Source organism: Barbus barbus (assembly GCF_936440315.1).
Source record: "Barbus barbus genome assembly, chromosome: 1".
Lineage (NCBI taxonomy): Eukaryota > Metazoa > Chordata > Actinopteri > Cypriniformes > Cyprinidae > Barbus > Barbus barbus.
The window spans coordinates 14771017-14789225 of NC_136729.1; the positions used below are offsets into that span (position 1 = coordinate 14771017).

General features: G+C 36.3%; 1 pseudogene across 1 annotated transcript; it reads left to right on the forward strand.

Annotated features, from left to right (window-relative positions):
- The first annotated feature begins 1331 nt into the window (after positions 1–1331).
- Positions 1332–16982, forward strand: LOC306869920 (E3 ubiquitin-protein ligase TRIM39-like; annotated as a pseudogene). The gene is made up of 10 exons: positions 1332–1896; positions 2468–2563; positions 2675–2908; positions 3016–3163; positions 5430–5786; positions 5870–6310; positions 7337–7353; positions 10326–10538; positions 16253–16272; positions 16379–16982. The product of its transcript is annotated as an E3 ubiquitin-protein ligase TRIM39-like (transcript).
- The last annotated feature ends 1227 nt before the right edge of the window (positions 16983–18209 follow it).

Sequence of the window (18209 nt, forward strand, 5' to 3'; positions counted from 1 at the left end):
GACACCTCAAAATGCATAGCACTGCTGGGTATTTAATTTAATAATTTCTTTCCTGTCTTGTTTTGTCATGATCTCATTATATCTGCTAATTTTGTTTCTAGATTAACATTGATTCCACATTAGAGTGTGGACAAAGATGACAATTTCAGTAAATGGAAATTTGCACACACCTTTACAGAAACGAAACTTAACTGGGGTGGGGCAATTTAAGCTAAATAGTCAAGAGTTACCGCTGAACAGTAACTCCTCCTACATCCTGCATCTGTCATAAATGCCAACAAAGTTTAAAAGTCTTTTTATTTAAGCTTCACATTTTTTTAAATTTCCTTTAAGGAGTCCTTTTGTTTGAATGCGCTTAGAATGAAACATAATTTAACACATAACATAACAGACTACATAATCAGTCACACATGGTTATCCTGTTGTCTAATGATAACTATAACAATAAAAGAAAAAAAAACATTAGTCCAGTCTCAAACCATTCTAAAAGAGCGACAACTTAGCCTTATTATTATAATAACAAAACTTGCCAAAAGAAAAAGGTGTGCTATCAGTATTACGCAATATTTTACAGTGAAGTGAAACTGAAACGTATTTTACCTCACAATAAAACCTGGTCTGATCTTCTTTGTACTGTATTTTTCTCCTGAGCCAGAGACTACACTAACAGACAGGTGAGATTTCATAGACTAAAAATGTAAAGCAATGTATTGTAAAGTAATTAACTTAAGAACAATACTTAGATATAAGTCTAGACTATATAAATCTTGAACAGAACAGCCACAGCACCACTCTATAGAATATAGACTAATGTTTGAACAATTTTTGATGAAATAATACTCATCATGTGAAATTTCACATTTACATTTACATTTATGCATTTAGCAGACGCTTTTATCCAAAGCGACTTACATTGCATTGTTACAGTTTTAAAAATTTTATCAGCTCTTGATTTCAATCATTGATTTCATGATTTCAATCATGTAAATCAATCATGTACAGTAAATTCATTATTTTCATATATTTTACAGAGTGAGTACTACTGGCAATTCAAAAAGCTTTTTATGTTTTTCAGCGACATTTCCCATTTAAGTCAAATTAGACTGACAGTGAAGATTTGCAAAATCATACTGTATATAGTTTAACATAAGCACTGTGTGCATGAAGATTTGTTAGCTATGCTGCCTGTTAGTGCTCACTGCCTGAAAATAAAGTTTTAGATCACAACGCAATGATCATTTTGCTTTTCTTCTTTGTTTTATAATATAATTTCAACCTTTGATCACTTCTACGCAGAGCCTCATGGTGTTCCTGTTTCTCCACTTACAGTCATGACTTCACTCTCTGGTGAGCTGCTCCAGTGCCACATATGTCTGGAGGTGCTTAATGACCCAGTCACCACTTCATGTGGACACAACTTCTGTAATGTTTGCATTGAGGGATGCTGGGAGAGTGGACAGCTCTATCTATGCCCTCTCTGTAAGAAAGGATTTGAAAGTAAGCCAGAATTGAAACTAAATGTAGCACTTAAAAAGATTGTTGACCGTTACAATGTGCATCAACAGCCAAAGAAACTTCAACACCAAACAAAAACTTTATCACATTTTATGTGATGTCTGCTCTGAAAACAAGCTAAGGGCAGTAAAGTCTTGTTTGCAGTGTGTAACATCTTTCTGTGAGACTCACCTTAACAATCACAAAACTGCACCAAGGCTCGTAAAGCACAAACTGATCGACCCTGTGGATAACCTGGAAGATTATATCTGCGAGAAACATGATAAACCACTGGAGATGTTCTGCAGAGATGATCAGACCTGTCTGTGTCTGTTTTGCACAGAAACAGAACATAAGACTCATAACGCTGTCCCTATTGAAGAAGAAAGTGGACACAAGAGGGTAAGACAAGAGATAAGAAGATATTTTAGTATGTTTATTCAGTTCTACTTAACAGAACTGTTCACACAAAATGAATTTACTTATCGCCATGTCATTCTAACAGCTTCTTTGAAACAAAGAGCAGCTAATTTTCATTCCACAAAAGTCAATATGTCCATATGACTCACATTTTAGAATTATTTCTAAAGCAATTCAATAGCCTGTGAGACAAACAGATCACAATTTAAGATACTGGCCAATAATTTTTAGACACAAAGCACTAAAATAAACTAGAAAAACATCAGTTAATAAATTACATTCTGGCTTTTTCTTTACAAAATGATACACACACAGTTTGAGTGTAGGGGTCAATTATGGCACATTTTTTCAAGGTTGAGGTGATCTATTCCCTTAAAACTGTCATTTTACTGTCATTTTGAATTTTGTAATTAAAAATAAACTGAATAAAGTATTGTAAAGTAAATTGGTGAAATCCAACAAGCTCACTGCAAACACTATTTTTAATATTGTAAGTGAACAGTTCTATACATGTATGTATTTGCTTTAATAAAATGTTGTTTTCTGTCCTCAGATTCAACTGGAAAAAACTCGGGCAGAAATAAAGGTTATGATCCAGGACAGAAGTAATAAGATCACAGAGATAAAAAACTTAGCAACGTCCAACAAGGTATGTTGTTAGTGAAAAATCAACAGATTTTTTAACACAACTATCTACTGTATAGATGTGGGGGAAAAAAATGAATTCAGTGTCTATTATAATTCTTCTCAATATAACTAGAGCACCAATGAGAGAAATAAAGCAAATAAAGTTGAGATGTTCACTGATCTGATCCGCTCCATTGAGAGATGTCAGTCTGAGCTGCTGGAGGTGATGGAGCAGAAGCAGAAAGCAGCAGAAACACAGGCTGAAGAGCTGGTTAAAGAGCTGGAGCAGGAAATCACTACGCTCAAGAGGAGAGACAGTGAGCTGGAGCAGCTGGAGCACACTGAGGATCACCTGCACCTCCTACGGGTCAGTGTTTCTCTTACTGCGCACATCAAGTGTTTCTCTTACTGCTCACATCACAGGACAACACTCCTCATTCTGAAGCATTTCTCTGCTCTTCTGCATTGCACCAGGTCTTCTCATCTGTATGCAGCCCCCCAGAAGACAAGAGCTGGACGAACATCAACTTTAACACTGATCTCAACACAGTCATTCTGGATAAAGCTCTTACTTGCCTCAAGGAAAAAGTCAACAAGCAACTAAAAAAAATCCATGATATCAGTAAGCAGTATAGATGAGAATTTATATATGAAGCATACATTTCTAGGCAAAAAGGGGCAAGTTTATTTAGAACATTGTATCCACAACAGTAATTTAAAGGGACAGTTCACTAAAACAAAAATTCTGGCATCATATACTCACACTCACATTGCTCCAAACATGTACTTCCTTCCATTAAACACAAATGAAGATATTTTAAAGAAAATAACAGTTGTTGGTAACCATTGATATTTATAGTAGGCTACAATTTTTTTTCCAAACTATGTAAGTCAATAGCTACCAGCAACTCAATGCTTTATTTACCTGAGAACTGAGGTTATATGCAGTAGGGGTGTGTATGGTTAGAGAGTCAGACTCGTAACCCAAAGGTTGCGAGTTTGAGTCTCAGGCCGACAGGAATTGTAGGTGGGGGAGTGAATGTCCAGTGCTCTCTCCACCCTCAATACCATGACTGTGGTGCCCTTGAGCAAGGCACCGAACTCCCATCTGCTCCCCGGGCGCCGCAGCATAAATGGCTGCCCACTGCTCCGGGTGTGTGTTCACGGTGTGTGTGTGTGTGTGTTCACTGCTGTGTGTGTGCATTTTGGATGGGTTAAATGCAGAGCACAAATTCCTAGTGTATGTCACTTCACTTTCATTTTCATATTGGACCCACCCACTTTTACCTAAGTCTCTAATTCAGCCAATATGTCTGAGCACTTTTCAAAGCGCCGTCAGTCAAATCCATTCCACATGACAAGACAAAAGCCCTAATAAATTCCACACTGCTGCTTCCTCAACTCTATTTCACTTAGCTCATTCAGAGTCCATATAAATGAAACTCCGTTCTGTGTTTTCACTAGTTACTCGCGCCTGCTGCACTCCTGCGACACAGCAAAGTAAAGCATCTGAGCGTACCTGCTGCTCAGATACACCTAATCCTACCCGATACTTTATTTAGACTTTTCAATTATTTCCTTCATTTTTATTTTTATTGAAAACAAATGCCTTTCCGATGTAATAAGAGATGTGAAAAGGGAGAAGAACGATTTCAGCCCAAGGCGGACGCAAACTCGGGTCTCTCGCGTCAAAAACACTGTGGTACACGCTTTACCTCTTACACCACTGGAAATGCGTAGACATAGCCGTCTTCTGTGATGTTGTGACGTTTGTGGGCAGAAGTAAATAACCCGTGCCAACAAGCCGGCCTATTTGCACTTTGTGTAAATAGACACTGCTTTAATTAAAAGGCACCAGACTACAGAAAATATACTCCAGTACCCACATTTATTTTGCTTCCGACGCATAAACTGACGCATTAAGCCAGGTTAATGGGTGGAAAACGCTTTACGTGTAATTAAACGCGTTATGTTCTTATTCTGGACTCATCTGCTCGTCTATAGGCCTACATCGTATGCTTTATTAATAATGTGTTTGAGTTTGGTCTGTTAAAAAACACTATGACTGGGATTATCATATACATAACATTATAATGAGAACACTATTATAATAAAACGCTGTGAATTATAATAGTTATTATAATAGCGTTCTCATTATAATGTTATGTATATGACAATCCCAGTCATAGTCATTATAAATATTGTTGTTTGTCCTGCTCGCGCTGCGCACTGAAGAGATAATCACCGTAGTACACAATGAAGCGCTTTACTGCAGCGCAACTCAACCAAATTCATCTTATACGAGATAAAGAATATATACACGATATATGTAAACCGGCCAAAATGTTTTGAAAATCACTTGTACCCTACCTGGTGAAAAAATCCCGTATTTCACTCTGCCTGTGTCAATTTGAGTCTTGTTAAAGATTTAAATCCCTGTTGCCAAGATGCTCCTCTGTCGGTCACGGATTATGGAAAGTGAAATTTCTAGGGGTGGTTGGATTTATTCACGCATGTTAAAATATTTATTTAAAGCTGCTTTCTTTTCAGATTCTTATTTACAGCATTATCATAGGCTTTATATTAACTTATTGGGAGAAAACCGGTAGTTCTATGTGAAATCAGACATTTGAGCACCCCCATATAGCCAAAATGGCATGATCATAACACCCAGCGAATATTCGACTGTGAGATTGGGAGTCGAATCAGGCTCCTCCTATCGAAGCATCGAATCGTCGACTATTCGGGGTCACCCCTAAGCACATTTTTTTTGTTTTTTGTTGTAAACGGTCTAATAATATTTTCTCCTCAATTACTGATCTAGGGATTAAATAAGGCTTGCATCAGTCTTGTTTTTTTACTGTATATTTAAATATTTTCTTTCACAGCTCAACCTTCTGTTGTTCACGGAATCAACTTCAGTCCCCCAACATCACAACCTTCAGCCAATAGGACATTTGAATTTGGCAGCACTAACACAGATTTTGCTCCCTCCCATCATTCACTGGTACCTAAAAAATATTCAGCTGTGGAGAAAATACATGCTTTGAGAACACAGCAGGGCATCCTGACAGAGATTTCAAATATTAAAACAAGCAATGTTCAGACAGAGGGCAAAATCTACTTTACTCTGGGTAAAACAGACTGCGGTACTCGCTCAACGAAGAAAGCAGAAACGATTAAAAAGCAAGTGAAGGTCTCATGGTTCGGTCTGGGTCTGAGTACAATACAGCAACTTTACGCAGGTAAGATAAATAGGACTAATATTAACATAAGCTTAAGGGCTGCTTCTAATGCATTCATCACTTTAACTGTGTTTTTCTTGTAGTGGATGTGATTTTGGATCCTAACACAGCTCATCCTAAACTCATCCTGTCTAAAGATGGGAAACAAGTGAGTCATGGTGGATCATGGAGCGATGTCCCCAATAACCCTGAGAGATTTGACTCGTCTGCTTGTGTCCTGGGAAAGGATGGATTTTCCTGTGGGAGGTTTTACTTTGTGGTCCAAGTCGGTGATAAGACTGAATGGGATTTAGGTATGGCTCGAGAGTCCATTAAGAGAAAGGGGAAAGTAACAGTGTGCCCAGAGAAAGGATTTTGGTGTATTTGGCTAAGAAATGGAGGCGAATATGTGGCCAATGAATCTCATCCTGTTCCTCTTTCCCTAAAAGACAAGCCCCAGAAGGTGGGGGTGTTTGTAGATTATGAGGAGGGTCTGGTCTCCTTCTACAATATAGAGACCAAGGCCCTTATCCACTCCTTCACTGGTCAGTCTTTCACTGAGAAAATCTATCCATTTTTCAGCCCTTGCAGCAAACGAGGAGATATTAACTCAAAGCCTCTGATTATCCATACTTCCTAATTACAATGCAGTCTATCGTCCTTTAAAGAAACACATATGTTGTTTTTGTTGTCATGTGTTTGTGTATTACCAACAACCATGCAGGCCTGGTTATGTAAATGTGAAGTTTAGTGAAGTACTTTTTCAGTCTTGTTTCTTGCTTCAACTTTTCCATAATCTGTAGTTTCAGAGAATACAAAGAATGAGTCACTGCATTTTGGAGTAAATGGACGCTTGTGATTGCATAGGCATAAAATATTAATAATTGTCTTGCTGGTTGTACATTAAATTAATTCATGATTTTTTTGTTTTCTTTCATTTTTCTTATTTATTTATTTATTTATTGGGAACGTGAATAAAATGTTTTATTGAACAAATTTGTGTGTTTGCTAGATTACTTAACGTCAATTAACAGAACTTTACTAAACAGTTCTAACTCATTTAGAAGCATCAATCTACTTTTAAATAATTTTGTTCATTTATCATAAGTGCCTGAAGAATTTTTCCATCTTTTTCTCCTTTTCAGACAAAATATTGAAGTTTTTAGTTTATATGCACTTGCAATGAAATTACAGAAAAACATTCAATTCTAAATCATAGAAGTGATAGTAGTAGTAGTAGTAGGTTGTAAGGCTATAGAGTCTTACAGACATAAGGATACTGCATCACGTGTCAGAAAAGTCTGACGGTCTAACCCAAATTTGGTGGTTGTAGCTTGAAAGCTGTAGGATAAGTAAAAGTCAGAAATTGTAGACTCAGAATAATAATAAGTAGAAGAAGTAGTAATTTAAATAGCAGGGATAAAATTAGGGGTGGTGACAACAAGATACACATTATTTATTTTGGATTTAGGACTTCCTGTTAATCTGTAAGCCATGCTTTTACATGGAACAGGCAGCTTTCACAACCAGTTGTAAAGACCTTTCAACATGCCCATTTCTCTGACCTGCAGCTATTCCTGAACAAAAAGTACCGTATATACAATGATCTCAGAATCATTTTCCACTGACAATATGTCAGCAATCTATCGCGTCATTTATGATTAGCCTACCTCTAAAGTAAAAATATGGGCAATTTTATCCCCAATATTCTGTGACAGTTTGTGGCAGTGATTTATAATAGCCCAGCAAACATTTCCAATTGTAGATCAAGAGTTTACATGACTAATGCCACCAGCACATTCAGCGTGTTTAAGAAGACACCACAAAAAAGTAGTTAAAGGTATATTGTCATTTGGGTTAGTAGCCTATGGAGTAATGTTTACAGAGAATTTAGCCCACACCCTTTCAATGAAGTGAAACTGAAACTACATCACCTTACATTCTTACCTTTACTGAACAGGTTCTTCGGTCTTTGGTTTTGAAAGACAATGACAATCAGTTCTGCTGTGTATTTTCTCCTGAAAGTCTAAGGCAACACTATAGCTTTTTCATTTGAGAAAGTGAGCACTACTGCAGTGTTTATAATTACGTTTTTGTTATGTGTTGGTAGATACACAAATTTTACTGAAATTCATTTAAAAATCATTCTGGATAGTATGGTGTAATTCAGTATGTTGTATTATTAAATTAGGATCAATGAAATGCATATCCTACGAAAACAAGACAAGTATTCAAAGGCATGATAAAACGTGATAAAAGTGAAACTGAAAAGAATTGCTTTGTCTGGGAAAAAACGTCTTTACAATAGAATCTTTAATAAAACCGATGGGAGAAAGTATTTTAAAAGAAAAGGATACACTTTTAAAAGCAACATAGATCATTTGACTTGCAAATCAAATTACCTTGACTTCCTTCATATGTTGACAAGCCACTTCAGTGTGTTCTGAATCATCACTTCATGTAAACACATCTTCTGTAGTGGCTGTACTGAAATGTTCTCTTTTTTAAGGACAAATTTATATCCACAGCTGAAAATAAACACAGCTTCATTAGAGGTGGTTGATCACAAGAAGATGCAAGAAAACCAAAACAAATCTAAAGTTCTGTGTGAAGCCTGCCATGAAAAATCAAAAAATGTGTAACATCTTTCTGTGAGACTCACTTGGAAAATCACAAAACAGCAGCAAGGCTCATAAAGCACAAACTGATCGACCCTGTGGACAACCTGGAAGATTATATCTGCGTAAAACATGAAAAACCGCTGGAGCTATTCTGCCGAGATGACCGGACATTTCTCTGACCCATCTGCTATCTGTCAAGTTGCTATCGCTTGGTGAGTGATAAATGCTAACAATACTCGGCCTCGATGCTGAGGAAGTCAATGGCTTATTTAGTGTGTGTTTGGGTGATGGTGATTGCGAGATGGTTCTCAGGTGTGGGCGTGATCATTGTGAACAGCTGTGTATGAGTCCGTGTGGTGAACGAGTGACCTCTGGTGGCTAGTGAACGGAAGTGCATGGTCAGGATTCGTGACACTATGACTGAAGCCCGATTCGGACGGTATTTGTTTCTCTTATGGACGTCTGTAAAAATACATTTACATATCACCTCAGTGATAAAACTCATGGATTTAGATGGGCGATTTATTCACAGTGGAGGAGTGAGTTCTGTGATCCTGCGCACCTGGGAACCCGCTGCTCACGTGGCCAGTCGCACGTGATGAATGAATTTTATTTGCAAATGTATTCTTATTATTGTGTAAAATGTATTTTAAAATACTTATTATATAAAATGTATTCTTATTATTCCAAGCATATTTTATCATATATAATCCTATTTATTATTTGATTATTTAAATCTCCTGTTTAAAAATAGGAAAATAGATGGGCTATAGTTGTATATAATTATACGCGATATATATCCGTTTATAATACACATTTTAAAATTGTATTGCATACCTGCTGCTGCCATAATAAAGACCCATTTTGAATTTGTACGAGCTTTTCTTCTCTTTCTGCTCCCAGCCGCTGTGGTGGAGCAGTTATGAAGTATTGTTCTTTTAAATACTTTCCAGCATTTCAGAAATAAATATGTATGCAAATTACACCGACGTGCAACAGTTACCTTACGGTGTTCAGGAGTGCTCAAAAAGGGTTTATACACTGATTTTTTAATCGATTTCTTCTCGTAAACTCAGAGATGTGGATTCGGACGGCAATTAAATTTCCACACGAACTTGGTGTTTGTCAAAAAACAGCCAGGGAGTTTTACGGGGGTAGTGAGAGAAAAACACAGACATCCTGGATTCAGATGTAATTAAAATCACCAACTACCCCCTGTAAATGGTGAAAATCACTTACGTACCCCTGTGAAACAATTACCATCCGAATAGGGCTTAAGACTAGACCAGGGATCCTCAAATCTGGCCCACAAAATCCACTTTCCTGCAGAGTTTAGCTCTAACCCTAATCAAACACACCTGAGCACACTAATCAGTGTCTTCAAGATCATTAGAAAATCACAGGTAGGTGAGTTTGATCAAGGTTGGAGCTAAACTATGCAGCAAATTGGCCCTCCAAGGAAAGATTTGAGGAACCCTGGACTAGACTATTAAACTAAAACACACACCGTAAAGTAATCAGCTATCACAGTGATAAAAGCTAAACAATACTCAGCTATTTGAGAAGGATCTGAGTGGGTGTTATGTAGTGTGTGTGTGTGATTGGTTACAGCTGTGTGTAATCAGTGCAATGGATGATGGGAAATGCAGTCTAGGGTGACGTGTAACAGTCTGTGGTGTGAGAGTCAATATGATGGAAGGGTGACCTCTGGTGGTAATTGGACGGAAGTCCATGAACCAGATTCGGGACATATACTGTGATGTTGAATGGTTATAATGAATGGCTAAACTGAGGGGGAAAACTATTTAATAGAGACGTCAGTAGCAGTATTGGTATCAATGATACTGGTCTTCATTACTCACCTCGTGGAGCTGGTGGAGATGCTAAATAGAATACTTCATATAAATCTTAAATCTAATGCTTTTCCTAACCTACCCAGAACAACAGCATCAAAATTCTCACTTCTTTGATCCAATGCATTGAGAGATGTCAGTCTGAGCTGCTGGTGGAGATGGAGCAAAAGCAGAAAACAGAAGAGAAGCAGGCTGAAAAGCTCATTAAAGAGCTGCAACAGGAAATCACTGAACTAAAGAGGAGAGACACTGAGCTGGAGCAGCTCTCACACACCGAAGATCACCTGCACTTCCTACAGGTCAGTGTACCTTGCTCAGCAATATCTTTAGAATTCTATACCAAACTGCATGTTAAGGGTTCTCCTCTCTCTTGCAATACTGCAGACGTGCTCATCTGTCATGAGCCTTCCACAAGTCAAGTCCTGGGCCAGCAACATTACTAATATGAACATAGATCTGAACAAAGAAACCTTGGACAAAGCTCTTCAGAGCCTTCAGGAAAACATAAAAATGGAACTGAAGAAATTCTTTGAAATTAGTAAGTAGTAAGAAATTATTAATGAATGAAGGAATATTTATTATGAATTCCTTTATAATGAAAAGTTGATTTGACTGTCTGCTGAGGAATGCTGAGAAATATCTTTGTCGTAGTATCTTCTCAACGGTTATAGGGAATTCCCATGATAACGCTGGTCAGTGCATTTGTTGGTTGTGTCTTACAAGGTGTTGTTAAAAGTAAAAATAATGTCCTCTTTTAGAACATTCTTTCTCTTTCAGTCTAAAAAGTATTTGTTACTGACTCACTCAAAAAGACTCTTGTCAATGTAATCAAAATCATCATCACTAATACCAATATCAAATACTATTATTAAATTCTACTATTATTAATATAAAAATATTATTTATCAAACAATAATATGTAATAACAAAATCCATTATAAAAGCTGCTAAGCAATTCTGTCAAAATTTCAAAGGCAGTGCTCTGATACAGCATTTAACTTACATCAAAATATTATGAAACTTTGCCCTCAGCCAAAACTATTCACTCTGGAACAAAAAATAGATTAATGAGAGCTAAAATTGCTCGTTAGATATGCCCAAGATGAATTACATATCATGTTTAACCACTATAGACACAGCGCAGCACCAGCAGCAAATTCTGAGCTAGCCGAGGTAAGGCTGCTCTTGGTGGTTTCATGAGCATATTAGCCGCTGACGCCCTGGAGCTCACATCTCCAAAAACATCAAAGCAAATTTTCAAATAGGCACTATATTTAAATGTTACGTCACCTTGATTTTAGGTCTAGGTTTAGAAGGGGTAATATTTATACCTGTGATGGTTGTGATAATGGTGGTGTCAAAAAGACGAGCGCAATACGAAAACTGCCAGAAAAGTTTGTTTACAATTTAAAGGAGGAAATGGAAAAACATGAAGTAACAATAATAATAACAATAAACAAATATCAAAATAACAATAAAGGGAAAACTATATTTTCACAATATTTACTAATGAAACCAAAACAAAAATATAGCTGCATTTTGGTGTGTTCTGTGTGAGGTGACAATGGCACACACAAACTTTGTTGTCATTATGTCAAAGCTTTGCAGAGACAAGTTGACCACACCCAAAGTTATAAGCATGTGAACATTTGATTTTACCACTCGGTGGTGCTGACTCGTGTTCGAAAAATAGGTTATACAAACAATTGAAAATAGCGAAAAAAATAAACCTTATGATATTTGAATTTTGGAGTTCACCCGACTTGGCATGAGCCAAGGAATCAGAGGAAAAACAAATTTTCCTTCTGTGGCTTACGGTTCAAAAGTTATTAGCATAAACATAAGTGAAAATTTGGACAAGTGGTGGCGCTAGACTTCAAATTTGCTGTGGTTAATGTTGAGACTGTCCTCTATCAGTGTGCCAAATTTTACAACTTTCCCGCAAGCGGTTCTATGGGCTGCCATAGACACAATGGCGGAAGAAGAAGAATAATAACGCCAACAAAAACAATAGGTGCCTAAGCACCTTCGGTGCTTGGCCCCGAATAATAAACCCGCAAGGGGAAAACGGACGCAAGCAGCACCAAAGAAAAGGAAAGAATACAATAAAACCAATCGAACTTCATTTCAAAAATCTGACCCAACTATTAAAGGAAAAATAAGGAAACAAAGTGATCGGCACTTTCACACCCTAACTTACCCAGTGGTGTAGTCTACGTGATACGCAGGTATCATGAGGATACATAACTACATCTTTGTGACAGAACTTTCACACATTCATTCATAAATTCACCCCGTCTGTGTTGCGATCGAAGCACTGACATTTTGAAAATCACGCTGTGTTTCTGTTAAAGACCAGTGCTATTGCGCATCTTTCATTTCAACTGACTAGCTGAGGCCATCCTAAAAATGCAAAACTACTGCGTGTAGCACTGAAAGCTTATCATTTGCACACGTTTTATGCCTTACCCACTTAAATATTCAAAAGAGTTTATAAGCATTCAAACACAGAACGCGGGAAAACTCAAATGAGTACTGTGTCAAATGAGTGTTCGGTGCGCACATAGAGAGCAAACGTGCACATAGAGAGCAAACGTAAACTTAAGTGAAAGTAAACAATTGAGAAAAAAATCAGATGTGTATCATATTGGATGCGTTATCTCTTTAAAGTGATCGCGCCTAATTTACTAGCTGCTGTCAGTATCCTTAATGTTAATCCAAGAAATTTAATCAGAGAAAATCACTCATAGCTCGTTACTGAACTACTTTGTAGTTTAACAAGTATTAATCTATATTTATTTTGTACAGCGAAGACTATGCAATGCTATTTTATGTTTGAATAGTTGGTTTCTGTACCTGTACAAAAAATAAGCTAATAAACTAGTAAAACTACACATTCTGAACATTTATAGTTTTAAATAGTATATTTGTAATTAGTGTGCTACACTCTAAGAAAAGTCTGTAAAAATAGGGCACAACCTACTATGTTAATATTAAGGAATCTTCCGTATTGATTTTTCAAATTTTTTTTACCTGCATTTTAAATTACGCATTGTATTTTGTGTTTTCAGGTTACAGGGTTACAACGGATAATAGATAATACATAATGTCCTAAAAAATTACTAGAACCTTTTCCATTTTTCTAGATATTTTTCTTACAGTGTACCAATTGATCAACAATCACAGATACAAGATAAGGTGTATCATAAATAAACAATTATTCAATTATTATTATCAAATTAAACAATTGGAAATAGCAGCTAACTTATTTCACGTGATGTGTTTAGGCTACTGCTAGGCATCTTTGGTTTTCTCATTTTGTGCAATTTAGATGGAAATTGTGTGCCTTTTTATCATTTGAGTCACACAAATTTTATCAAAAATTGCCATTACTTGTCACAAATTTGCCAAATTAATTTTAAAAATAGCTCAATTTGTTGCTAGTTACTTTTGGAACAAAAGTAGGTGAAAAGTTGCTAAATTTAGCAACAAATTTGTTAAGCTGGCAACACTGCGCGTTCGTTCAGTCATCCTTTTAAACACCCGCGGAAAACAGGATTGGCAGCGGAAGTAATGACGTCCTCCACGTTAACGATGACCGACTGCTTCTAGAACCAATAGCAGTCCCGGGAGGATTGAAGCTAAGAAAATGACAGAGCTGAGAGAGAGAGTAAACAACTAGTGGGACCTAACATTAACAATAAACGGCATATTTGAAGTCTAAAATGTCAACTACATTCTTGCCTAAAAAAATTCCATTCATGACACAACAAAAGTATTTGTAAAAGTATAGCCAGGGTATGCAGTATACTTCCACTAGTGCATGTTTTTGAATAACTTTTTCTTTCATAGCCCATTATCCACACAAATCTCCAGTTGTTCAAGAGTCTTTTGCATCTGATTCTGGGAGTACAGATTCCGTTCCCTCTCATCCTTTACTGGTGTCTGAAAGTTCCTCAGTAGTGGAGAAAAATAGATGATTCTGCTACACCGAGCACACAGCAGGGGACTTTGACGGAAGTATCAAATACTACAACAAACAATGTTCAGGCAGAAGACAAAATCTACTTCAACAAGAACAGCACCCCATCACCAAAAAGAGTGGAAAAGATAAATAAAAAACGTTTTGGCACAGGTAACACTTTTAACACTTTTTTGTGCTATTTACTGTATCCATACCTTTGACATGAATTCTCCTTCAAATTAAAGTAACAGAATTTTTTAGATGTAGGGTACAATGAGGCTAAGGCCAACTAAACCACTAGATGGCACAAAAACAAAAACGTGGTGTAGCACTTTCCAAAACATTCGCTTTTCAAGATGCACGTGTATATTTGTCTGATCCTTGACGTGATCGCGTGCAGCAGGGCAAAGTTGATTCTGTGCTTACTTGATCTAATATATATTGTTAAATGTTGTAGATTTAAGTAGCAAATTAGACAAAAAATGTATGCATATATTTTGAGACAAATGTCCTCTCAACCATTTTCAGTTTTAAGTTAATAATAACATGATAATAATTAATAGATGGCTGACTTTTCCATTTGTTGAAATGACATGGTTAGATTCAGATCGTAAATATATGCTGGCTGTCCATATTAGAGATAATCACCATGTTTAGAATGAAACCATCATATTTAAAACATGATATTAATCATATCATATAATAAAATATAATTTGTTGTTACTACTCCAAATATATATTCAATTATTATTGGACCTCCTTCAATGCTTTCAGAATCTTTACTTATTAAAATGATTTTGTTTCTGTATTTTAAAATATATTTTTTTTATGCTAACATATTTTAATGACAGTATATTTATTGAACAAAAAATTATTATTTTATTTTTCAAAATGAGCAGAAAATAGTACAAACTTTGCTAAAGTGATTGTTTTTAACAAGTATTAACTTAGACATTATTTAAAAACAAAACAAAACATTATTTTAGTTTAATTATTTGTATCAATACCATGTGCCTTTTACCCCATGCTGGTGAGCCTTTTACCCCGTGTGTGGGGTAACGGGCCCTATCACGAATCCGGTCTATGAACTTCCGTTCACTCACCACCAGAGGTCACCCGCTCACCACAAGGACTCTCACACTATACAGACTGTCACACTATACCCTGGACTACATTTCCCATCATCCATTGCACTGATTGCATACACACCTGAATGCACTGATTACACAGACACACAGCTGAATCCCATCAGACACATTTTATAAGCCTTGGACTTCCTCTTCCAGATCGCTGAGGATTGTTTAGCATCTGTTACTGTGATAGCTACTTTACGGAACCTGTGTTTTTTTTACTCTTGCCTGTGTATCTTAGATTTACCCATTGCCTTGCCATTTGGATACTGTTTGCCCCAGCCCGGACTATTGCTCATGTTTACGGATTACCTCTTTTGTCAAAGCCCTCTGGATATTGTTGGCCATCGATCGACCATGCCTGTTTAGGATACTTCTCTTGCCTTGCCCTCAATATACCTGTTTGCCATTGTCAGAAACTTGCCTGTTTAACGACCACGTCTCTGAATAAAGCTTTGCAGATGGATCCGAATGCTTCCTCTGTTCTTTCTGTAACAGCCCCCCTTGCCACCTCATACATTTATAAGATTTTTAAACAAAATAAAGAACTTGAATGATTTATTTTGACATAAAATCTGGTGCTCCATTAATGTTCAATACAAACATATATATATTTTCTCTGCAATTATACATTTTAGGTGCAGTGAATAGTACATTTCTTCTTAAGGTGTGCCTTTAGCCCCGTTGTACCCTATGTATACTTCTCTAAATATATAACTTCTCTAAATTGGTTAAAGTTAAAAAAGTTAATGTCAGTTGGCTAAAGTTAATGTCAGTCACAAAGAGAGCTATTGTTAAATTAAAAATTATTTTAAAAAGAAACATTTTGTTTTAAAACAACAAACAAGTTTGAAAAAATATTGAACAAACCGCATGTTACAGCATCTCTCCTATTCTATGTGCATGTGTCTTTTGCTAGGAAGCAGCTAAGTTATTAAGGTTACTAGCAGTGTATACTAACATTAAATATTTCTCCATCAGCAGATCTGAGTACAATACAGAAACTGTGTGCAGGTAATCTTCACATTATTATGATTCTTCTCAGAAGGAGCCTTCAAATTGGCTGCTTGTATTGTGTTTGTCACTTTACATGTGTTTATTTTGCAGTGGATGTGATTTTGGATCCTAACACAGCTTACCCTAAACTCATCCTGTCTAAGGACGGAAAACAAGTGAAGCATAGTGGATCCTGGAGAGATGTTCCCAATAACCCTGAGAGATTTGACTCCTCTGCCTGTGTCCTAGGAAAGGATGGGTTTTCCTGCGGGAAATTTTATTATGAGGTTGAAGTCGGTGATAAGACTGAATGGGATTTAGGTATGGCTCGAGAGTCCATTAAGAGAAAGGGGAAAGTAACAGTGTGCCCAGAGAATGGGTTTTGGTGTGTTTGGCTAAGAAAAGGGAGTGAATACGTGGCCAATGAATCTCATCCTGTTCCTCTTTCTCTGAAAGACAAGCCCCAGAAGGAGGGGGTGTTTGTAGATTATGAGGAGGGTCTGGTCAACTTCTACAATGTGGGGACCAAGACTTTTATCTACTCCTTCACTGGTCAGTCTTTCACCGAGAAAATCTATCCCTTTTTCAGCCCTTGCAACAAAAGAAGGGATGAGAACACAAAGCCTCTGATCATATCTACTACTACACTGTAATTATTAAACAATCAATATTCCTTTAAAAAAAGTTAATGTGACAAATAAATGCCAGAGCTTACACATCGCCCAATATTGAACATCTAACCTTTCTCAGAGGTTTGATTGCTTAGGAAGATTTGCATATTTGAATGTTTGATGAATTAGGCTTTCTGGGTACTTGTTGTGGTGGATATATGATAGTAAAACTATTCATAAACTATTAGCTACTATTTATAAACTATTATTGCACTTTTACCGCACAGAATATTTAATGAAATAGCACTATTCTAATAAGGGAATTGGTGTGGTACTGTGTTGGTGTTGTGTTACTTCCACTTAAATTATTTTTATCTTTGGAAAAATGCATCTGCTAAATGAATAAATATAAAGGGTAGATGCTTTGGTTCTATCGCTTACAGCAGGGCTTCCCAAATGGGGATTCATGAGGGAATTTCAGGGGCATTGTGAACTGATGACAAGTTAATAATTCATTAAATTATAATTAAATCATATCATTAAAAATAATACATGTAATACATGTTAGTTGATACCATGTTAGTTTGTATCCTAAAACAAGTATTTTTTATTAGTTTAAAATATATTTAGTTTTGACATAAAACTTGGTTAAATTATTTCAGTGTGTGTTTGAGTACTTTTTGGACATTTCCAGGATATTTTATAGGTAGGCTACCATGAGAATATTGATAACTGTGATCATTTTGATCGCTAATCATGATTTGAAATTTTAAATGATGTTTTATCTCTAATAACAATACCTATGTAACATAATTCTCATGACAACTTGAGAGTTTTTAAAACATAAATGTTTTAGAAGTAAACGTGCGATCTTTACTTAAAATCTCAGGGGTTATCTACTTTGAGTAAATTATTTAGGCCGAAGGGGTTCGGCTGACAAAAACGTTTCAAAACCCCTAGTTAACAGAATGCAAACTATTACAATCATTTGGCACACAAAAAGCTAAATACAAAATAAAATCATTTCTTGTCTTTAAATAGAGTGAAACACACAGTAGGCGTATTTGCTTAAATAACAGTATCAAACAAATAAGGTTTTTAAACACCCTTCGTACAATCTTTAGAAATCATTGCACTCATGAGTTTTCTCAAGTTTCATGGTAACATTCAAAAAAGAAAAAATCTGAGTGTCACGAAACCTCATTTATGTGAGGAGGGGGCCTATAAAGAAATGAAATCTCAAACTGCAGAATATTTTTAAGTCAGTGG